Below are 25,369 nucleotides of genomic sequence, written 5' to 3' on the forward strand. Positions count from 1 at the left end.
AGATTCCGGTAAATTACTGGTAGCTTTGCAACCCTATTTGAGTCCCCTCATTCAAAGTCACTTAGATCTCTTCTTCTAGCCATGGTAGCCAAAATAATGGGCAACTTGGGCATTTTTATACAGTATACAGTTTATACAGTTCATTGTTGGACATAAAATACTCTAAAAACACCAGGAAATCAGCTCCAAGTGATTTTAATTTTGGAAATCTGTTCCCAAGTATTCCCATGCATAATAGAAAGACACGTGATTGTATACAAATGTAAGCAAGGTTTGAAATGATCATGTTTTAATCAAATATTATATCTGTTTGGGATTCTTGGGGTCAATTTGCAGTCTACAAATGATTTGTGATTATGTTCCGGCCCCCCGACCATCAGCTCAAGAAAAAATCGGCCCGCGGCTGAATCTAATTGATGATCCCTGCTGTATTACAGTGGGGAAAAAAAGTATTTAGTCAGCCACCAATTGTGCAAGTTCTCCCACTTAAAAAGATGAGAGAGGCCTGTAATTTTCATCATAGGTACACGTCAGCTATGACAGACAAAAATGAGGAAAAAAATCCAGAAAATCACATTGTAGGATTTTTAATGAATTTATTTGCAAATTATGGTGGAAAATAAGTATTTGGTCAATAACAAAAGTTTCTCAATACTTTGTTATATACCCTTTGTTGGCAATGACACAGGTCAAACGTTTTCTGTAAGTCTTCACAAGGTTTTCACACACTGTTGCTGGTATTTTGGCCCATTCCTCCATGCAGATCTCCTCTAGAGCAGTGATGTTTTGGGGCTGTCGCTGAGCAACACAGACTTTCAACTCCCTCCAAAGATTTTCTATGGGGTTGAGATCTGGAGACTGGCTAGGCCATTCCAGGACCTGGAAATGCTTCTTACGAAGCCACTCCTTCATTGCCCGGGCGGTGTGTTTGGGATCATTGTCATGCTGAAAGACCCAGCCACGTTTCATCTTCAATGCCCTTGCTGATGGAAGGAGGTTTTCACTCAAAATCTCACGATACATGGCCCCATTCATTCTTTCCTTTTACACGGATCAGTCGACCTGGTCCCTTTGCAGAAAAAACAGCCCCAAAGCATGATGTTTCCACCCCCATGCTTCACAGTAGGTATGGTGTTCTTTGTCCTCCAAACACGATTTTAGTTGAGTTTTTACCAAAACGTTCTATTTTGGTTTCATCTGACCATATGACATTCTCCCAATCCTCTTCTGGAACATCCAAATGCACTCTAGCAAACTTCAGACGGGCCTGGACATGTACTGGCTTAAGCAGCGGGACACGTCTGGCACAGCAGGATTTGAGTCCCTGGCGGCGTAGTGTGTTACTGATGGTAGGCTTTGTTACTTTGGTCCCAGCTCTCTGCAGGTCATTCACTAGGTCCCCCCGTGTGGTTCTGGGATTTTTTCTCACCGTTCTTGTGATCATTTTGACCCCACGGGGTGAGATCTTGCGTGGAGCCCCAGATCAAGGGAGTGGTCTTGCATGTCTTCCATTTCCTAATAATTGCTCCCACAGTTGATTTCTTCAAACCAAGCTGCTTACCTATTGCAGATTCAGTCTTCCCAGCCTGGTGCAGGTCTACAATTTTGTTTCTGGTGTCCTTTGACAGCTCTTTGGTCTTGGCCATAGTGGAGTTTGGAGTGTGACTGTTTGAGGTTGTGGACAGGTGTCTTTTATACTGATAACAAGTTTCAAACAGGTGCCATTAATACAGGTAACGAGTGGAGGACAGAGGAGCCTCTTGAAAGAAGAAGTTACAGGTCTGTGAGAGCCAGAAATCTTGCTTGTTTGTAGGTGACCAAATACTTATTTTCCACCATAATTTGCTAATAAATTCATTAAAAATCCTACAATGTGATTTTCTGGATTGTTCTTTCTCAATTTGTCTGTCATAGTTGACGTGTACCTATGATGAAAATTACAGGCCTCTCTCATCTTTTTAAGTGGGAGAACTTGCACAATTGGTGGCTGACTAAATACTTTCTTTCCCCACTGTATATGCATTGTGACACAGGATTGCGGATATGGTTGTTAGTGGCAGCTGTGTACTTTTTATGTTTGATTTTAGAGTTGAAAGGAAAGATTGATATTAGAGTCACATAGAGTTTTAGGATGGAGAGAGACAGAGGGATATAGGATGGAGAGAGGGGCACTTCTCTGGACTGAGCTTTCTGACAGAATGTGACATTGATCCCCTTCTCCAGCCTAACTGGATAGAAGAGGAGAGACCAGGCTACTGTAATCCCCAAGTACACTTTAATTGGATAGGAGGCCATGATGCAGAGTCCTTCAGACAAACAACAACAGACAAACAGAGCCATCAATCACGCAGAGAGAGCTGCCTACTGGGGGCCAGGCAGGCGATCAGCCTGAGGTCTGGTTGACGGCCACGTCAGCCGGTGGCTGCACATTAACCGTGGGTAGAGTTTTGACAGATCCAATTATAGAGAGAGCTCCATCGCTCTGCCATGCCATGGCAGTGCCCCCCAGCCCCAACCAACCTACCAACCCCCAGCAGCCCACCAGCCCTCACCTGCCTGCCTGCCTCAGACACACACCCAGCATAGTAGCCAGCCATCCAAATCTCCCCATGCCCCTTCCTGCTGCTTCTGGTCTCTCCTAAACCCCATGATACTGTAAAGCACTCAGGACATTGATATTGCCCTCAAACTAGAGGTTAAAATAGAACCATGTTCTCTCCCTTGTTTGTGTTGGAGTAATTGCACAAATATGCTGATGAGATATTTCTCGGTTAAAGTACAGAAATAGTTGAGGACAGTTGTTCCTTAAAGTCCTGCCTCAGACCAAGAATACTTCTCTCCATGCCCCTCCACACCCCTCGCCATCTATTTGTGTCTCTGTAAGTCAGCTGCTCTCTGTTCTATCCATATAAAAAGTCAAAATGATAGGTTCTGTGTCGGAGAAAAGGAGTGAGTCACTTCACAACAAAGGGAGAGAGAGCACAGCAAACATCTGGCGAGAGAGAGAATTATTTTCACCCTCCCTCTCAATTATTTCCAAGAAAAAAAGCGAACAGCATACTTGTCAATCTTTTCCCTTTTCAATAGCTAATGGTCTATCTATTCCCATCCTACTCAAAGTCAGCCAATTAATTCTATCAAGCTGTAGAAGTCATTTGGAATCACAGCGGGAGTATTGGGAAAGGAAAGTGTGGACTCTGCTGTGTATTGTCGAGAAAAGAACATCACCCAGTAAAAAATAGGCAAATTAGCCTGAATGTACCGGGGGTTATTTCCCATCTAGCTTTCAATTAGGCCTTTGTGTGTTACATCTCATAGGAGAGAGGACAGGTGGGTGGGCACGACATTTATGAGACACTACAGGAGGAGAGGCAGAAAAGAGGCAGAGAGAAAGATCGGACATGTGCAAAGTAAGGAGTGAAAAAAGATTGTGAAAATAAGACAGGAAGTCATCATTTGTTTCTATTCAAGTCATAGCAGTAATGTTTGCTTTCTGTGTGTTTATGTAGTGTGGTTTGCATGTATTCTGTTTGGAATGGTATATAATTTAAACAACATACTGTATATCATGTCTTTGTGGACATCTGTCTGATTTACTCTGTGTGCTTGCGTGTGTGCATGTGTGCATGTGTGTGCGTGTGTGTGTGTGTGTGTATGTTTTGGGTACGTATGTGCATGAATGCTTTGAGTATGATCATGTTGGTGCCAGGTTGGGATATGACAGTGTGTGATAAATGTGTATGTCCCTTGAGAAAATAGATCTCCCAGGAGGCACCTCTTTCCATTTCCTAGTCTCCTTCCTCCAGGCACTCCTTATGCTATCTCCTCAATAGAGTTAAACCTGTGTCTATCTGGTCTATACTATAGAGTAAAACATGTGTCTATCTGGTCTATACTATAGAGTAAAACCTGTGTATCTGTTCTATACTATAGAGTAAAACCTGTGTATCTGTTCTATACTATAGAGTAAAACCTGTGTCTATCTGGTCTATACTATAGAGTAAAACCTGTGTATCTGTTCTATACTATAGAGTAAAACCTGTGTCTATCTGGTCTATACTATAGAGTAAAACCTGTGTCTATCTGGTCTACCCTATAGAGTAAAACCTGTGTCTATCTGGTCTATACTATAGACTAAAACCTGTGTCTATCTGGTCTGTACTATAGAGTAAAACCTGTGTCTATCTGGTCTATACTATAGAGTAAAACCTGTGTCTATCTGGTCTGTACTATAGAGTAAAACCTGTGTCTATCTGGTCTATACTATAGACTAAAACCTGTGCCTGCTGAGAGAGATGAGCCACCTCCTCCTGAATCTCTCTAAAGGCTTTCCACTATTCAACACAACACCAGCCCAGGCAGCTGGCTAGCGGCTGATTCCAGAACAGCTCTCTTTGTCTGCTCCACAACAGAACACCAAAGGAGGAAACTGTGCTGCAAATGTAATGTAAAATTATATTTTGCACAACCTCAAGCATGAAGTTGGAATTGTCTCTTTCTGGTGTGACAGTTAGCTACCAGCGTCTTCCTACAGTCTTTGATGTCGCCTCTCATTGTCTTGGGGACCTGGAGCCAGAAAATTGAAAGGGAAGATTAGGGGACGATGACAATAGTGACGCGCAACGGCGACATGTCAGGTTTTTCTGGGACAGAGAGAGCTCACAGAAATAAACCAGTCTAGTGTGATGAACTGGAGAGACCTGGCTAGGTGACGGAGGTAGAAGAAGTATCAAAAGGTGAATAATACTCTGGATATAGGCTAAGCAAGGCCTACGAGAGTAAATAGGTGCTTCTAATTCTAGCTTTCATGGATTCTTTTTAACATCTTGAATATAGCTGTGATAAATTCACAGGGATGGTAAAGTTCTATGAATAACATTGATCCCCTATATCTCCACTATAACACATCTTTCTATAACACTTATCTTGTCATAGCTGACAGTGACAGCCCTTACACCCCTGCATCAATGCCACCATTCTTCGTAGAAAGCATTTTACACTCTGGGGCATCACAGAGAAACACACATGCACCCACACACACACACAGCTTCAAAAGGGCATTCATCCCTGTTGTGTTAGGACTCAAGACTTTGCTTTTATGTCCCAAATTTGAAACTCATATATTGAAAAGGGGAGAGAGGTGTCCTTTCACTAACTGTCACTCTCCCAGACACTGTCTGTCAATGAGCAGCGGTTCCCTATATTTTCTCCTGTGCTGATAAATCATAATTACAATATGAATTGGCCATTGTGTGAAAAAGTTTGAGTCACTTTCAAAGTGAATTAAACATTTTCTTTCACTGTAGTTCTTCCTGAAGTTTCAGTCTAAAGATATTCATAAGTTCTCTTTTTATGTTAGGTTATGTTATGTTTTGAAACAGTCTCAATGCAATAAAAAAAGGTACTAAATCAGAATTACAAAGCGGTAAGAGAGTACATGGTCTTCTCTTATAATATTTGAAAATATGAGAGAAAATGTAATACAGAGAAGCATTGGGACTTGGAAGGTATATAAAAATGGAGGGAGTGTGAAAGAGAGATATTTCATGTACATTCTTCCCACCAGCAGCAGCAGGCTTGGTGGCAGAGTGGAACGGGAGGTGGGAAGTGGAGCTGTGCGAAGTGGCGGTCGGGTCAGAGCTGAAAGTGGGTTTGCTCTGGCGGGAAATAGCTATTTACGTAGCTCAAAATGGAGTGGGCCTTTCTGACATTTTCATAGCCCTGCAGGCAAGACTAACCTTCAGGAGAAAACAGAGCGATTAAAGAAAAAGAGAGTGAGGGAGGGAGCGAGAGCGCAGGAAAGGGTGAGGGAGGGAGGTATAGCGAGAGAGAGAAAGAGAGGGGGAGGGACAAGGGAGAGGGAGATGGACGTAGAGAAGTAAAGGGACGAGGCATGTTCACATACAGTACACAGGAAGCTGCTGAGGGAAGGATGGCTCATAACAACGGCTGGAAACCATGTGTTTGATGTATTTGATACCATTCCACCTATTCCACTCCAGCCATTACCACAAGCCCATCCTCCCCAAATAAGGTGCCACCAACCTCCTGTGGTAAAGTAGGAGCTGTGGGCTACTAAAGCAGACAGAGGTGGAGGTAGAGATGGTGAGGGATGGAGGGAGACAGAATTAGGGTACTGTTGTGTTACTGAGAGCATGATTCGGGCAGTAGCCTACTTGTGGTTTCTGTGAAAGGTTCAAACAATGAACATGTTGTACCCAAAAATCCTCACCCAGTCTCTCAGTACAGTGCACTACTTAAATACCATTATTAAGCACTACTTAAATTACCATTTCAATCCATTCAACCTTGAATATCATGCAATGATGCATAATGAGAGAGCCAGATTGCATGTAAAGATAATGGCAACAGACTTCATATGAATAAAGACTGTTTTATAATAGTAACATTTTTCTTTTTTCCCTCAAACTTGACAGGCAAATGTAGCACAGAATGAAGGGACTCTCTTGTCTCTGTCTTTGTATGATTGCACAGTTATTTCAGAGCAAACTATCACTTATGATTTGATTTATGTCAATAAATAATTTGTGCCATGCAGCTTTGGCTTCGTTTTCAATCACAGTGAGGGATTACAGCTTTTTTGGGGGGACCAAATTGAATAATAAAGGATTAGTGGAAAAATGTGGGTTTGGTTTGCTGGGTCTAGAACCATCCATTTGATTATTGCATCGCTTGACTTTGCATGGAACACTGGATTATTTAACAATGAGTCCAATGGTCACATGTAATCACATTTTATTCCCCCATAGTGTGTAACCTGAGAGCACCTCTGGGCTTGCATACTGAAAAGGACAGTGAAGAAGATTCACCATCAATAGTAATTTATTCAGTGACTTTTGTGATGCATTATGTGCATATGTGTTCTTATTTACAGTAGAATTCTATATGTTCTGAATGAAGAGGGTGGGTTTCTACATAATTCTATAGTGAGATTTTATCCAAAGATTATGAACAAGTCCCTCTTGAGATGAGTCACTCTTTGAGCATGATATGTGCTCTATTGAAATTAAACTAAAGATAATAAGTCACTGTATGAAATATGTTTCATTGAACAAATGCTTGCACACTTTTCAGGTTAAGTTAAGGGCAATTTCTGAGTCCATTGTAACTCAAGTTTTATTTTGTTACCCGTCTCACATTTCTTCCAGTGTTCTCATTTCTCAGTCTCTTTCATGCTCCTCAGCTGTTACCTTGAAATCTGTCACCTTGAAATCCACAAGAAAGAAACTGAACAAGCCTCCAATTCAACACCCACCATGTCTTAGTCCAAAGCAGAACTGAACCATCAGATATCTCCAGTAGAAACTATATCTACTTTGACCACTGTGACTTGACTTCAAGAAACTTCAGAGGTCAGGTACTTCAAACTTGTGGCTCAAATCAACAGGAAAGATGCATTGAGACACTAAACATCAGTCCCTGGCTCGCAGGTAGGATGTGACGACCAAGGTGTCTGTGATGATCCAGAGGAGGATTAGGCCACTCACCCCTATTAAATAGTCCCCCTCCAGAGTGCCACTCTACGGGCACTCAGTGCCACAGAGTGCAGTGGAGAAGGTGTGTAACATTTCAGAGCCACCTTGCCACTCTCCCTTGTGTCAAATAAAGCTTTATTTATACAGCACATTTCAGACATGGAATGCAACACAACATGCTTTACAGGGATTATTATTATTATTAATTTTTTATGAAAGTGGAAATATTTACTACACAACAAACATAAGATAAAAAACTAAAGAATGACACAAACTGAACAACTAAAAAGCACCCTGAGGAAAAGCAAAGCTAAAAATATGTGTTTTAAGATCTCTTTTAAATATGTCCACAGTTTCGGCCCCCCTCAGGTTCTCTGGCAGGATATTTCAGAGGCTGGGGGCATAATAACTAAAGGCTGTGTCACGATCGTCTAAGGAGGAGGACCAATGCGCAGCGTTGAAGGTGAACATATTTATTTAGCGAATGATCACACGACCAAAACAACAGAAGATAACGTGATGTCTACGGTTGAACACAAACCAAATAAGAACAAGAAACCACAAATAATGAATGCCTAACGGCTACCTAAGTATGACTCCCAATCAGAGACAACGAGCTACAGCCGTCTCTGATTGGGAGCCACCCTGGCCAACATAGAATTACAACAACTAGAACAAAAACAAATGAAAACTCACACCCTGGCACAACATACTAAAGTCCCCAGAGCCAGGGCGTGACAGTACCCCCCCCCTAAAGGCGCGGACTCCGACCGCGCCAACCAAATACAACAGGGGAGGGACCGGGTGGGCACTCCGCCTGCGGCGGATCCGGCTCCGGACAGACCCCCACTCCTTCCCTAACCCCCAAAGTCTCCCCTGGTCCGGTCTGGCCCTGCTGACCAGAGCTGAACTGAACACTGGTGGAGCGGATTGCTCTAGCTCCGGCGTGACGCAGCACCTGACCGGTGCCGGACCCGCCACCAGTGGAACAGGCACGGCCGTGGCCGGACTGACGCACGCACACCACTGGCTTGGTGTGGGGAGCAGGAGCGGACCGAGCCGGGCTGACGAAAACGCACCACTGACTTGGTGCGGGGAGCAGGAGCGGGCCGGACCGGGCTGACGAAGCACACCACTGACTTGGTGCGGGGAGCTTGGATGGGCCGGGCTGGCGACGCGCACCACAGACTTGGTGCGGAGAGCAGGAACGGGCCGGACAGGGCTTGACGAAACGCACCACAGACTTGGTGCGGGGAGCAGGAATGGGCCGGATTGGGCTGGCGACGCGCACCACAGACTTGGTGCGCGGAGAGCAGGAACGGCCCGGACAGGGCTGACGCAAACGCACCACTGACTTGCTGCGGGAGCAGGAATGGGCCGGACTGGCTGGCGACGCGCACCACAGACTTGGTGCGGAGAGCAGGAACGGGCCGGACAGGGCTGACGCAAACGCACCACTGACTTGGTGCGGGGAGCAGGAATGGGCCGAGCCGGGCCGACGAAGCGCACCACTGACTTGGTGCGGGGAGCAGAACGGGCCGAGCCGGGCTGACGGAGCGCACCACTGACTTGAGTGCGGGGAGCAGAACAGACCGGACCGTACTTTGGGGACACACACCACTGGCCCTACACCGGGATCTGAACGGGCCGGACCGGACTGGTAACACACCCCAGTACCTCTCGCCGTGCCTCTCCACCTTCCATCCCCTCTTCGACCAGTGGCCCCCGTAACCTGGCGGCCTCCTCTGGCAACCCGCTGGGCCGCTCTATCGCGGCCCCCTGCTGTCCCGACGTAGTGAGCCCCCGCCTAAAACATTTCTGGGAGTCTCTCTTCCCCGTGGGCCAGGCCTCTATAATTCTCGCCCAACTCTCGCTCTTCTGCTTCCAATCTCCGCCATTCAGCTCCTCATTCGGCTTGACCCAGTCGAAGCTCTTCCTCCACTGTTCCCAAATCCACCCACTCTGCTCCTCACTAGGCTGCTTGGTCCAGTTCTGGTGGTTTCTTCTGTCACGATCGTCTAAGGAGGAGGACCAATGCGCAGCGTTGAAGGTGAACATATTTATTTAGCGAATGATCACACGACCAAAACAACAGACGATAACGTGATGTCTACGGTTGAACACAAACCAAATAAGAACAAGAAACCACAAATAATGAATGCCTAACGGCTACCTAAGTATGACTCCCAATCAGAGACAACGAGCTACAGCCGTCTCTGATTGGGAGCCACCCTGGCCAACATAGAATTACAACAACTAGAACATAAACAAATGAAAACTCACACCCTGGCTCAACATACTAGAGTCCCCAGAGCCAGGGCGTGACAGGCTGCCTCTTGGTCCTAGGCTTTGGGATAGTTAAAAGGCTAGTGCCAGAGGACCTGAGGGACCTACTGGGTACATAACTTAAAAGCATGTATGACATGTATTGCGGTGTACAATCGTGGATTGATTTAAAAACCAATAGAAGAATCTTACAATTCATTCTAAAACTCACACGCAGCCAGTGCAGAGACCTTGTGTATTGTCTGCTCTCCATTTAGTCTTGGTCAGTACCCGTGCTGCAGCATTCTGTATGTTTTGCAGTTGACCAATGGCTTTCTTCGGTAGACCTGACAGGAGAGCGTTACAGTAGTCAAGCCTGCTTGTAATAAAAGCATGGATGAGTCTCTGTATCAGCCTGAGAGATAAACGGCCGCACCTTGGCAATGTTCCTCAGGTGGTAAAAAGCTATTTTGGTTCCTAATGTGTGATTCGAAATTTAGTTCAGAATCTAAAATAACACCCAGGTTTTTTACCTGGTGTTTTATCTTTATTGCCCGTGAATTAAAATGTGCGGCTAGATTCTCTCTGTGCTTTGGCTCAACAATGAGTACCTCTGTCTTGTCTTGATTTAGCTTGAGGAAGTTGTGAGCCATCCAAGTAATTAAAACACTAATACAGTCTAATAATGTATTAATGGAGATAAAATCCTCTGGTGACACAGAAATGTAAAGTTGTGTATCTGTCACACCCTGATCTGTTTCACCTGTCTTGTGATTGTCTCCAACCCCCAACAGGTGTCTCCCATTACTTCATGTGTATTTATACCTGCGTTTTCTGTTTGTCTGTTGCCAGTTCGTCTTGTCCCGTCAAGTCCTACCAGCGTGTTCCCGTGTTTCCAGTGCTCTAGTTTTTGCTTTTTCTAGTCTTCCCGGGTTCTGACCTTTCTGCCTGTCCTGACCCTGATCCTGCCTGCCGTTCTGTACCTGCCTGACTCTGATTTGGATTACGACTCTTTGCCTGCCTTGACCTACCGATTGCCTGCCTTTTGTACTGTAATAAACTCTGAGACTCATACTATCCGCCTCCTGTGTCTGCATCTGGGTCTTAGCCTGAGCCCTGATATTATTGTTTGCATAGCAGTGAAAACAATGCTGTGCTTTCTGATAATGGTGCCAAGGGGTAATATATATAAACTGAACAGTACCGGACCCAAAATCGAACCTTGTGAAATACCACATGTAATATGTATTTTCTCTGAGTTATGTTCACCAAGGGTGACAAAAAACTATTGACCGGTTAAATAGGTCCTAAACCAATTTAGAACTGGACCGGAGAGGCCAACCCACCTCTCCAGTCTGTCCAGAAGGACATCATGGTCAACAGTGTCGAATGTAGCACTTAAATCTAAGAGTACAAGGACAGAGAGCTGTTTGGCATCTGTGTTGGCTCTAAGATCATTTACCACTTTAACTAATGAGGTCTCTGTGCTGTGGTGGGCACGAAAACCAGATTATAATTTTTCAAAAATAGAGTTGGCACTTAAAAAATAATTTCTCCTGAATTTTGCTTAAGAATGGAAAATTGCTAAGAGCTGATGAATCTAGATTACTTTTCTTCAGAAGGGGTTTCACCATAGCAGTTTTTAGTGCAGTGGGGAAAGTGCCTGTGAACAGGGAGTGATTAACAATAGCTTGCACTTCTTCAGATATGCAATTAAAAACTTGAGCCTCTAGAGCACAACACTCCACGTTACTTAGCCTGCATTTAAACAGGCCCTTATCCAAATGGCTTGAGAGAGCATACACACGTTTTGCTTAATGTGGAATAATAAAACACATCTGCATGTTTTGAGGACACTTGTTTGTCCATCCCACGCTTCATCACCAAAGATGTTATCGCCGTTTTGTTTTTCTCTAAAGCGGATGAGATCAAACTGATAATTATCACCTAGATTATTTCACTTTTTGTAGAATCTATAATGTTATTCATCAGGCCATTTTGTAAAGCCACAGTGAGGTATTTCTTGATAGTATTACCAAAAGGATTGCACACAGACACTTTACATGCCAGGGGGTGACTGTTCTCTAGGCCACTTCATAGACTGTAGTGCCGCTCTGAACCCAAGTGCTTGTTTTCAGATGCATTTCTGCTGCTTGTTAATATGTGTGAGTGTTTCTCTCCTGGTGGAATAAAAAGCTGTTAATGTATAACATTGTGAGCACAGAGGCTCTGTACTGTACCATACCATACCTCCAGCTGGCTCTCTGACAGACAGACACATGGCTGAGAAGGCTGCATCCCAAATGGCACTCTGGTACCTACATAGTGCACTACTTTTAAGCAAAGCCCTATGGACCCTTGTCAAAAGTAGTGCACTACAAAGGAAATAGGGTACCATTTAGTTCGCAGATACCGTGTAGCTGTGAAAGTCACATGGAGTCTGCGGGGAGATTGCAGCTCTGAGCTATTTGGGTAGGGTACTAATGGCCTGCAATACATCACAGTCTATACGGTCGTTGTTAGTGGACAGCTTCAGTCTTTTAGTTTAGGACCACACTTCCTTCCCCTTTTAGTTGCCACAGCTTGGCTATCTCTTGATCAGTCACCTTAGGAATCTGAAGGATACGGTATGGTGAGTCTTTCTAATGGATGATGTTTTATTACACAGTTTAGCACCAAGGTTCTGAGCCTAGGAGTAGCAGAGCTGCTGAGTCAAGGTTCAAGTTTTAATGTCACATGCACAAGTACAGTGAAATGCCTTTCTTGCAATCTCAAAATGCAACAATGCAATAACCAATAACAATGTAATACTAGAAGAAAAAAAACACAAGAAATAAGAAGAAATATCAAGAACACAATAAGTAAGTAAGTAAGCATATTATATACAGGGTCATTTCCAATACCATATTTACAATGTGCAGGGATACTGGAGTGATGGAGGTAGATACAGTGAGGAAAAAAAGTATTTGATCCCCTACTGATTTTGTACATTTGCCCACTGACAAAGAAATGATCAGTCTATAATTTTAATGGAAGGTTTATTTGAACAGTGAGAGACAGAATAACAACAAAATCCAGAAAAACGCATGTCAAAAATGTTATAAATTGATTTGCATTTTAATGAGGGAAATAAGTATTTGACCCCCTCTCAATCAGAAAGATTTCTGGCTCCCAGGTGTCTTTTATACAGGTAACGAGCTGAGATTAGGAGCACACACTTAAAGGGAGTGCTCCTAATCTCAGTTTGTTACCTGTATAAAAGACACCTGTCCACAGAAGCAATCAATCAATCAGATTCTAAACTCTCCACCATGGCCAAGACCAAAGAGCTCTCCAAGGATGTCAGGGACAAGATTGTAGACCTACACAAGGCTGAAATGGGCTACAAGACCATCGCAAAGCAGCTTGGTGAGAAGGTGACAACAGTTGGTGCGATTATTCTCAAATGGAAGAAACACAAAATAACTGTCAATCTCCCTCGGCCTGGGGCTCCATGCAAGATCTCACCTCGTGGAGTTGCAATGATCATGAGAACGGTGAGGAATCAGCCCAGAACTACACGGGAGGATCTTGTCAATGATCTCAAGGCAGCTGGGACCATAGTCACCAAGAAAACAATTGGTAACACACTACGCCGTGAAGGACTGAAATCCTGCAGTGCCCGCAAGGTCCCCCTGCTCAAGAAAGCACATATACAGGCCCGTCTGAAGTTTGCCAATGAACATCTGAATGATTCAGAGGAGAACTGGCTGAAAGTGTTGTGGTCAGATGAGACCAAAATCGAGCTCTTTGGCATCAACTCAACTCGTCGTGTTTGGAGGAGGAGGAATGCTGCCTATGACCCCAAGAACACCATCCCCACCGTCAAACATGGAGGTGGAAACATTATGCTTTGGGGGTGTTTTTCTGCTAAGGGGACAGGACAACTTCACCGCATCAAAGGGACGATGGACGGGGCCATGTATCGTCAAATCTTGGGTGAGAACCTCCTTCCCTCAGCCAGGGCATTGAAAATGGGTCGTGGATGGTGTCTTGTTTTGTACGCTTTGTACAAAATAATAAAATGCAGGACGACAGGATATTTATAAACGTACCTCTTTATTAACTAGCTATAACGTGCATGTCCATGTGTCTCTGGCCATGATCATCTTAGAATGACCTCACCACCTGGGTGGTCTTAACCAATCATTGCACAGTATGATGCATCCAATTACAATTCAGTATGGTGACACATATGAATATTACATCCCCCTTCTTTTAAAAAAAAGAAAAAATATGTGGAACAATAAAGCGTTTCTTTTGAATATATGCTCTGTAGTTTGAACTCGAGGTAAGTAACCATTTAAACTGCACCAACTGCATCAACATAACAGACAAACAATGATTCAGCATATTGTTATTTTTAGAACAAATATTTCTCAGCAACTCAGCTTTTCACTGTAGCAATGACATCTCAACATATCAAACAAATACAATACCAAAGCATTTCAAGTTAACTTTCAATAACAAGTTTACAGTCTGGAAACTCTTTTAGGGCAGCGATCCGCCTACACCCTTTGACATTTCACAGGTCTAGGACAGCTCTAGACTTGACCTCTCTTCCTGACCTTGTGTGATATGAAGCTGAGCATGCTTCTGTGTCAGTCAACAGTTCTTGTGGTGTTGCAGGTAAGTATGGTGTATGTTGTGTTGTGTCTGTGTTTAGTCCATCCCGTTCTCTTTCAGGGGAACAGTTAATCTCGTCAGTGTGTTGTTCTTTTGTGTTCAGTAGGTGACGACGATTGCGGCGGTACACCGCTCCTTCTGCGGTGCGAACGTGATATGAACGTTCAGTGTCTGCTGGTTGGATGACGACTGCTGGCTTCCAGTAGCCATGCTCCTGGATTCTAACTGACTCTCCGTCGTTCAGTGGTGGCAGTGGTCTGGCTGACCTGTCGTAGTATCGCTTTTTGCTGTTGCTGTCTCTGTGCACGTTTTGCATGCACTTCCTTGTAGCTGACGACCCTCAGGTTGCAGCTGCTGGTTGGTGCTGGGGAGGATTGAGCGAAGTCTGCGGCTCATCAACAGCTGGGCTGGTGATTTGAAGTTGTCAACTGGAGTGTTGCGGTATTCAAGGAGACTGAGGTAGGGGTCTCTCTTGTCTGCTTTTGCTTTGTCCATGAGTGATTTAGCGATCTGCACAGATTTTTCAGCAAGGCCATTACTTTGAGGGTAATGTGGGCTTGTGGTGACGTGTGTGAACTCCCATGCTTTTGTGAAGGATTCAAACTCATTTGATTTGTAACAGGGCCCATTGTCAGATATTAAAGTCTCTACAATGCCATGCCTGGCAAAGGCTGCTTTCAGCTTGTGTATCACAGCTGCAGATGTGGTGCTGTGAAGCTTGTCGAGTTCAAAGTATCTGCTGTAGTAGTCCACTGTTATAATGTAGTCCTCGTTGTTCCACGTGAACAGATCGGGTTGCCACGACCTGCCAGGGTCGGTCTGGGATACGGTGAGGTAACATTGGCTCTTTGGTGTTCGAGGGCGTCGTTCAAGACACGTGGGGCATTTACCAACCATGTCCTCTATTTGTTTGCACATTCCGGGCCAAAACAAAATGTCCCGTGCTCTCTGTTTGCACTTTTTCCATGCCCATGTGTCCAGCATGGATCTTTGTCAAAATCTCTTCTCTGAGACTGGTAGGAATGATGATTTTCTCTCCTTTGAAAATGATTCCGTTGATCTGTGATAGTTCGTCACGATGGTTCCAGAACTCTGAGACGCTCTGAGGGCATTTTCTCCTCTCCTCAGGCCATCCTGACTGTATGACTTTCCTCAGCTGTGTGAGTTGTGTGTCTTTTTCTGTTTCTGCTCGGATCTCCTTCAGTTTTGTGTCACTAACTGGTAAGTTGCTGTACACAGTGTGCACCTGCATGTCCATGCCTTCACTGAGGCTGCTGTCCTTGTAGGTAAGAAACTTCCTGGAGAGTGTGTCTGCGACAGGGATGTCTTTGCCTGGACGGTGAGTGATTGTGAAGTCGTATTTTTGTAGTTGAAGGATCATTCTCTGTAGCCTTGGCGGGGCTGCGGCTAACGGTTTCCTCATGATTGACTCCGAGGGGCTTGTGGTCTGATTCCACAATGACTTGTCGTCCATAGACATACTGATGGAAACGCTTACATCCGAACAGAATGGCGTACAGCTCCTTTTCGATTTGAGCGTAGTTGATTTCACAGTCTGTGAGAGATTTGGAAGCGTAGCCGATGGGTTTTCCTTCTTGCAGTAGCACTGCCCCTAGTCCATACTTTGACGCGTCCACCTGGAGTCTGAGCTCTTTGTTGGGGTCGTAGTAGGCAAGGATTGGTCCTGGTTCTCTCGTGATCAAGTCTTTCACTTTCTGGAAAGCGATGTCGTGTTGGTTGTCCCAGAGGAACTCACTGGACTGCTTTAGCAGCTGACGCGAGGGGTGCATTAGCATTGGAGAGGCTGGGTGCGAACTTGGCTAAGTAGTTGACCATGCCAAGCACTGTTTCCAGCTCTGCGCGGTTCTTTGGTGGCTCCATTTCCTTTATGGCTGAGATCTTCTGCGGATCTGGCTTGATTCCATTCGCTGTGAGAAGATGCCCGAAGTAGCTGACCTCTGTAGCGCCCGACTGTGCTCTTCTCGGGGCTGAGCCGGACTCCTCTCTCGCGGGACCTTTGCAGCATCGCGCTGAGGTTTCTGTCGTGTTCCTCTTTGGTTCGACCATAGACAAGGATGTCGTCCACAATTGCCGCGACTCGGTCGAGGCCTTCGTACACCCTCGTCGATCTTTCGCTGAAACTCGTCTTGGGCTGAGATAATCCCAAAAGGCAGGCGACGGAACCTGTAGCGTCCAAACGGTGTGTTGAACGTTGTGAGCTTAGATGACTCTTCTGTGAGCTTGATAGCCCAGTAGCCTGATCTGGCGTCCATGACACTGAAGTAGCGTGCGCCCGCTAGCTTGTGTGTGATGCCATCTAGCGTCGGTAAGGGGTAATGGGGGCGTTTGATAGCCTTGTTCAAGTCTCTTGGGTCGAGACATACTCTGAGCTTGCCTGTCCGTGGTTTCTCCACCACCACTAACGCGTTGACCCAATCCGTCGGTTCTGTAACCTTGGTGACGATGTCAGATTGCTCCATGCTCTCCAACTCTTTCTTCAGACGGGCGCGGAGAGCAAGTGGAATCTTCTCGGTGGGTAGATCACAGGGGTTGCGTCTGGGTTAAGGTGAATGGTACATTCTCCTGGGAATAGTCCTATTCCTGTAAAAACATCAGCAAACTCCTCCATGACATTCTCTATCTCTACTGGTGCTGTCACTGATAAAACTAGCTTGATAAGGTCCATGTCTAAACATGCTTTAAGACCTAGCACTGCAGGTGCTCGAGTGTCAACAACGTAAAAGTCCAACATCATGTCCCTTTCCTTGTATTTGCATTTGAGAGTGCATGTGCCTTTTACTGGGAGCTGTTCACCACCATAACCAGTCAGTCTGCGCGTGGTGGGCTGTAGCTCACACTCAGATGTCAAGCTTCTGTACTTACTCAGAGGAATAATGTTTACTTGTGCACCAGTGTCTAGTTTGAATTTTAGCTCTGTGCCTTGTCTTCCTATCTCAATGTCAGCAAAGGCTTGCTCTGTCTCTGATATCTGACTTTTCTGTGTCACTGAATCAATAAACAGTTCATCAGCATTTGACTCTTTGATTGACATTTCATCTTCACTCACTGTATGTACTGTTTTTCCACGGTAAACTCTGCACACTTTTGCAAAGTGATTCCATTTTCCACATTTAGTACACTGTTTGCCTTTAGCTGGGCAATTCCCCTGTTCGCCATGCACTTTGTATCCACAATATCCACATGTTTTGGGGCGTTTGGAGTCTGTGTCGCTCTGTTTTGGAGTTCTGTCTGTCTCCGTTCTGAAACATGCTCTCTGGGCACTGGAGGTGTGCTTTGATGTCTGCCTGACTGCGTGCACTGCTTGTTCACGTGATGCGCTCATGCTGCCGCCTGAAATGGTTTTCATCTGAACCTGTGCTAGCTCGTGAGATCTGGCTATGTCGATAGCTTTGTCCAGCGTTAACTCTGATCCAACATTCAAAAGTTTCTCTCTCACTCGCGGTGATTGTATTCCAAATACAATACGGTCCCTGACCATCTCATCCTTGTTTGCATAATCACAGTCTTTCACAAGCAGACGCAGCTCAGTGACAAACTGTTCAAACGATTCACTAGCGCCTTGTACTTTCTCATGGAATTTGTACCTAGCGAAAATTGTATTGGTCTTTGGCAAAACATATGCTTCAAAACGATCGTAGTATGTTTTCAGTACCTTTGATTCAGCCTCGGTAAGTGTCCATGTGTTGTAAATGTCTCTCCCTTTTTCACCGATCCAGAGGAGCAGGTAGCTGCACTTTTCCTCTTCTCCTCTTTCCTTCAGAGGACCCGTGAACATCAGCTCCACATGCTGTTTGAACTTACGCCATGCATCGGGTAGATTTGTAGACCCCCAATCCATTCGAGGTGAAGGAACTCCAGCAAAATCCATCTTTTAGTCCTTTTACTCTGACACCATGTCTTGTTTTGTACGCTTTCTACAAAATAATAAAATGCAGGACGACAGGATATTTATAAACGTACCTCTTTATTAACTAGCTATAACGTGCATGTCCATGTGTCTCTGGCCATGATCATCTTAGAATGACCTCACCACCTGGGTGGTCTTAACCAATCATTGCACAGTATGATGCATCCAATTACAATTCAGTATGGTGACACATATGAATATTACAGATGGGTATTCCAGCATGACAATGACCCAAAACACACGGCCAAGGCAACAAAGGAGTGGCTCAAGAAGAAGCACATTAAGGTCCTGGAGTGGCCTAGCCAGTTTCCAGACCTTAATCCCATAGAAAATCTGTGGAGGGAGCTGAAGGTTCGAGTTGCCAAACGTCAGCCTCGAAACCTTAATGACTTGGAGAAGATCTGCAAAGAGGAGTGGAACAAAATCCCTCCTGAGATGTGTGCAAACCTGATGGCCAACTACAATAAACGTTTGACCTCTGTGATTGCCAACAAGGGTTTTGCCACCAAGTACTAAGTCATGTTTTGCAGAGGGGTCAAATACTTATTTCCCTCATTAAAATGCAAATCAATTTATAACATTTTTGACATGCGTTTTTTTTCTGGATTTTTTTGTTGTTATTCTGTCTCTCACTGTTCAAATAAACCTACCATTAAAATTATAGACTGATCATGTCTTTGTCAGTGGGCAAACATACAAAATCAGCAGGGGATCAAATACTTTTTTCCCTCACTGTATGTATTGGGGTAAGGTGACTACGCAACAGGATATAAGATAAACAGAGTAGCAGCAGCTTGTATGTGAGTGGGTGTGCGTGTGTGTAGAGTCAGTATAAATGTATGTGCATGTTATGTGTGAGTTAGCAGATGATGGAGTGAGTGTGTGTGTGTGAGTGTGTAGGGCCCTGTGAGTGTGCATAGAGACAGTGTAAAAATAAAAATAAAAGGTCAATAAAGATACAAGGTTAACTAAGATAGTCTGTGTAGCTATTTTCTTAGCTAATTATCAGTCTTATTGCTTGGGGATAGAAGCAGTTCAAGAGCCTGTTGGTGCCAGACTTGAAGCACCGAGTCTGTCCAGTCCTCCTGAGGTATAGGTCAGGTGTTTGATTCACACACGTCAGGTGTATGCATCCATCGCCTACTACCAGGACAAGGTCAGGCCATGTGTGGGTACAGATGATGATGATGTGTTCTGTGAGAGGGACTGTTACAAGACTTTGTTCCAGCTTCAGCTGCACTGACTTGACCAGCCAGGCCCAATTCTGTGTCTTTATGTGATCATGTGTATGATTGAAAAAATGGCTTGCTGGAGCTGGTCTGAGCGGTCGGCTGTGAATGCCCTCACCCGCTAGAACTTAATGTTGATTGTTAAGGTTCTGACTCGCTACAGGCTGTCCGGCAAGAACAAGGCAGATGTGTTCATATTAGAGTCCACGGGTGCAAAAAGTTGGACCCGTTCCGAAATGGATGGGGCTTTCCCATCCAGACCCGATATCCATAAATAAATAAAAATTATATAGAGACCCGTTGCGAACGGGCCCGAGGACAACTAGACCCGCTACATATAGACCTGGTCGGATCCAGACCCGATCCGAGTGAGAGAAGTAGCAGAAAAGTCCATTTTTAAGCTACTTTATTAACCGGAGCTGATAAAGCTTGAGGGAAAGGAGGTAGAGAGGTGACGTTGTCTAGCAGAGGCCGTGTGTGTAGGCTACTGTGAGTGTCAGCGAGTGACACGGGGAACAGGGAGGAGGGAGGGAGAGACGAGAGACAGCAACCAACCAAGCCGACTCACGCTATAGTAGACTAATAGCTGCCATAGCTAGGTCATTTATCACCAATATGATTACGGAGTACCTGTCTTGACTGCATCAAACCGGGAGAAGCTAGTTAAGCTAGCTAGCTAGGCTAATGAGGCTGCATGCATTTTCTCGTCCTACACAATTACAAACGACAACAACTCCATTCAGAATATAAAGTAGCAGCCTAGCTGTTGGCTCTTGGTCGTTGTAGCCTATCCTTCACCTTTAACTTTTAATTCCATCATTTTAATTCCATCTTCCTCCATTGATTAGATATCTCCTAACCTTTGCCCCACACGGAGGCTCTATGACTGTAGCCTATTGCCGCTTTGATGACTTATGATTGGCTAACAACAAGCTACACACGCCACTCTCGTGAAAAGCAAAGAGCAGTAGCATCATGTTTGGATCTGTATGGGTCCTTCCGGACAAGTCAGTTAAAATTACACATATCCAAGACTGTGACAACCATATCAGATCAGATCCGACCCAGACCTGTGACATTATTTAGAATTCTGGATCCGGACCTACTCAGATCACAGATTGGGTCTCGGGTATTTGGGTACAGGTGGATCCGTGAAGACCTCTAGTTCATATCCAGAGTTTTATTGGCTCTTGGTCACCACCCCACATTAGCACACTCACACAGACTAGAAGTGATCTTCATGGTTATTGTAGATGCACGCACAACACTTCTAGATTAAAACACACTGATTGGCAACCAAACTTGCGTCTTGTGTCTTCATCTGTCGAAAATGATAGCCACTCTGACCTGGAGCAGGAGCGGTCAGAGTCCAAATGTGCATTCGGGCATGCTGATTGGTGGAAACCAGGAAGCTGTGATAGATAGCTGAGAAGGGTAGAAATCACCCTAACGGGACTGTGGGGAAAGTCACATGCACAGACATGGCCTTTTTTACAATGATTGTGTGTGTATTTAAGAGAGAGATATGTAGGTGGTTGTGTTCCATGTTAGATATACCAAGGGCATCCACATTGCCTCCTGCTCCATCTCCAACACTGATCTCACATTAGGTACCTGTCAGTAGCAGATGAATCTGTCACTGTGAGCTGGTTCGCTGTTGCAACTGTGTAAATTGATTGAACCAGAATGGGCGCCTTGAGAGTGATACAGAGACACAAGATGGTATGAGACACACAGAGGGAGTAAATGAGTAGCGATGGGGGTGAGAGAGAGAGAGAGGGAGTGATAGCAAGAGAGAGAAAGAGAGCTAGAGAGAGCAGGCTTTCCTCTCTCTTTAATGTTGTTTGTGCTTGTAGTGTTTTTCCTCTAACTGGGTCAGTGACTGGCCTCCTGCTCTGTGTGTCCTCGGATCAGGCTGGTCAGCCATTAGTGGCTCCATTGGCAGCTGGTGTAATTAGCTGCATAGTGGACCCACCGGACACTGCTAATTACAACTATTGCCTAGCCTGCACAACTTCTCACCTAAACAACACCACTACTGTACTGTAGTGCAGTCCCGGCCTCTACTGAGGAGAGAAAACAATAGGTCTGATGTCGTCATCTCACTGAGTTTGGGGGGCATCCTCACCTGGAAGGCAGGACAGGACTGTTACCTTTTTCTGAGTCAACAAAGGGTATTTGAATGGGGGATCTTCTACAAGCAGTTATTTTAGAAGCACTGGCTTGATTTCATCAAGCATGGGCAGTACGTTCTTAAAAACTATTGTTGAACAACTATACTTGTTGTTGGACAACCTCTGTAGAAAGATGTCAAACTGCATAAAAGCATTCGAAGTTCAAAATACGAGAGAGAGAGAGAGAGAGAGAGAGAGAGAGAGAGAGAGAGAGAGAGAGAGAGAGAGAGAGAGAGAGAGAGAGAGAGAGAGAGAGAGAGAGAGAGAGAGAGAGAGAGAGAGAGAGAGAGAGAGAGAGAGAGAGATCCCTTTCTCTCCAGCAAGCAGTTTAACATAACATTTTCATATTCCATTTTCCCTGCACTCACACTGGAGTTAATCAACTGCCTGAAGTGCCATTGTTTTTTCCCCGTTCATTTTGCTCTTTTTTTTATCCTTTCTTCAGTCCCTTAAAGGCTCAATTTAAAGAATATTGTTATGCTGGATGGACCCTGTGCTGTTTTGGAGATTGCTACTGTGGAAACCAGGTCAATCCTAATCAGGGATGGGGTGTGGGCAAGTGGCGGGGGAATTATGGAAATCCAAAACTTACATTGTGAAAAATCGATGCTGTTTGTACAGTATCATTTGTTTTGTTTGAGAACAAAGTACTGAACACAGTCAGCTTCATTTAGACTTGCTTAATTACTCTCAATGTAGTCCTAATGGACAGACAGATGCAATATTGTGAGAATGAGGCCAGGGAAAATTGATTCAACCTCTGATAAGAATAAGATTGAAGTTTGAACCCTATATCTGTACAGTATAGCAACTACTGCCTTCTGAGAGCCACTTAGTATGGGTGATGAAGGGTGAAGAGGACGTGTGTTTTGGCAAGAGCAGCCACTCGGGTACCTTTAAGGTATTTTCCTTGGCTTTCATCCTGCTCTGATTGCAGGGCTCCATACAAGCTTCTGAAGAACCTGAAAAATGTAAATGTCAGAGAAAGAGAGACATGTCAACGGTTGGAGGCCGATAGGCTTAACAGTGAATTCTCTTTTGTCACAGTATATCATCAGCAGTGTAAAGTAGTTTTTTGGGGTATCTGTACTGTACTTTACTATTTATATAATTTTGACAACTTTTACTTTTACTTCACTACATTCCTATAGAAAAGAATGTGCTTTTTACTCCATACATTTTCTCTGACACCCAAAAGTACTCTTTACATTTTGAATGCTTAGCAGGCCAGGAAAATGGGTCAATACACACTTATCAAGAGAATGTCCCTGGTCAACCCTATTGCCTCTGATCTGGTAGACTCATAGCATGCATGCTTTGTTTGTAAATGATGTCTGAGTGTTGGTGTGCTCCTGGCTATCTGTAAATTAAAAAAACAAGAAAATGGTGCTGTCTGGTTTGCTTAATATTACGAATTTTAAATGATTTATACTTTTACTTTTGATACTTAAGTATATTTAAAACTAAACACCTTTCGACTTTTACTCAAGTAGTATTTTACTGGGTGACTTTCACTGCTAGCCTACTTGAGTAATTTTCTATTAAGGTATCTTTACTTTTACTCAAGTATGGCAACTGGGTACTTTTCCCACCAATGTATATCATGTTAACTATGATTTTACATAACGATAGTGGGTATACCATTTGGTGTGAGGTGCCAGAGCTGCAGCGGGGAGCGGTGGGTGAGAGGCAGGCATTGGGCTGGGCCGGGGTGAGGGTGTAGTGTTACGTCCTCCTTGGCAGTAATATTCTCAGGGGTTATTTATATGAGCCTGGTCTTTGAACGTGCGTGCCAGCGCACTCGCATTGGGAAGGACATATTGAGCTCCCAAGTATGTAGGCCTATCCAAGTGCATCGATCACCATCCGGCTGACAAGCCTCTCACGGACGTGTGAGTTAATGGCATGCCATTGCATTGGGGAAAGAAAGCCTTCCGCTCAGACTTTGGCAAGTGGAGACCACTGGTGGAGATGGTCCTTGGCTTTTTGCCATTAGCCTATTGGCATTTGAATAGACATACTTGAAATTACAATTTACCGGTATTGAAGCAATCTTATTTTGATTAATCGTTATTGTATCAAACAGATGCGAAACACACAGCCTACAGAAGAGCTTTGTACATGAACTTCTGACAAAAGCCGAGTTATGAATCATTCCTCCTGTCTTTCTCGGGACAAAGCAGAGCCAATAAACAGATACTAGATGTTGTTCTTATCTAACGCTATATGAATTACTGTCCAAATCTGCCAACATGAACACCTCCCAACAGGGTATATACATATGGGCCTATCACATTAGATATTTCCTAGAAGTGAATGTCAGTTGCTGACAGGACACCATGCTGATAGGGTTCCTATTTCATGTTTAATTTATAGACCTCACTCAGTGAAGGAATACTACATGGTTGTCACGCCCTGGCTCTGGGGACTATTAAATGTTGAGCCAGGGTGTGGATTTTCCTTGTTTAGTTTTCTATGTTTTTCGTTCTAGTTCGTGTATTTCTATGTTGGCCAGGGTGGTTCCCAATCAGAGACAGCTGTAGCTCGTTGTCTCTGATTGGGGACCATACTTATGCAGCCTGTTGGCACATGTTTATTGTGGGATCTTGTTCCGTATGGTTGTTTTGGTGTTAACCTAGGACTTCACGTATCGTTTGGTTTGTTGTTTTTGTTCGTGTGTGTTAAGTACGTTAATTAAATAAAATGTACGCTTACCACGCTGCGCCTTGGTCCGCTTTATCCAGTAACGAACGTGACAATGGTTGATATCTCACAGAGATATATTTCTGCCAGGCTCTGACACTTCTGATGGGGCCATAGATTTATAACCCTATCAGTTCGCTAATTGAAACAACCTGGTGGTTTCATTTTCATAGTCACATACACTCCCATTCAAAAGTTTGGGGTCACTTAGAAATGTCCTTGTTTTTGAAAGAAAAGCTATTTTTTTGTCCATCAAAATGATCAGAAATACAGTGTAGACATTGTTAATGTTGTAAATGGCTATTGTAGCTGGAAACTTTTTAATGGAATATCTACATTTACATTTTAGTCATTTAGCAGACGCTCTTATCCAGAGCGACTTACAGTTAGTGAGTGCATACATCTTTTCATACTGGTCCCCCGTGGGAATCAAACCCACAACCCTGGCGTTGCAAGCGCCATGCTCTCCCAACTGAGCTACACGGGACTAAGCGTACAGAGGCCCATTATCAGCAACCATCAGTCCTGTGTTCCAATGGCACGTTGTGTTTGCTAATCCAAGTTTATCATTTTAAAAGGCTAATTGATCATTAGAAAACCCTTTTGCAATTATGTTAGCACAGCTGAAAACTGTTGTGCTGATTAAAGAAGCAATAAAACTGGCCTTCTTGAGACTAGTTGAGTATCTGGAGCATCAGCAATTGTGGGTTCGATTACAGGCTCAAAATGGCCAGAAACAAATAACTTTCTTCAGAAACTCGTCAGTCTATTCTTGTTCTGAGAAATGAAGGCTATTCCATGCGAAAAATTGCCAAGAAACTGAAGATCGCTGTGTACAACTCCCTTCACAGAACAGAGCAAACTGGTTCTAACCAGAATAGAAAGAGGATTGGGAGGCCCCGGTGCACA

This window comes from Coregonus clupeaformis, unplaced genomic scaffold (genome assembly GCF_020615455.1).
Source record: "Coregonus clupeaformis isolate EN_2021a unplaced genomic scaffold, ASM2061545v1 scaf1106, whole genome shotgun sequence".
NCBI classification, from domain to species: domain Eukaryota; kingdom Metazoa; phylum Chordata; class Actinopteri; order Salmoniformes; family Salmonidae; genus Coregonus; species Coregonus clupeaformis.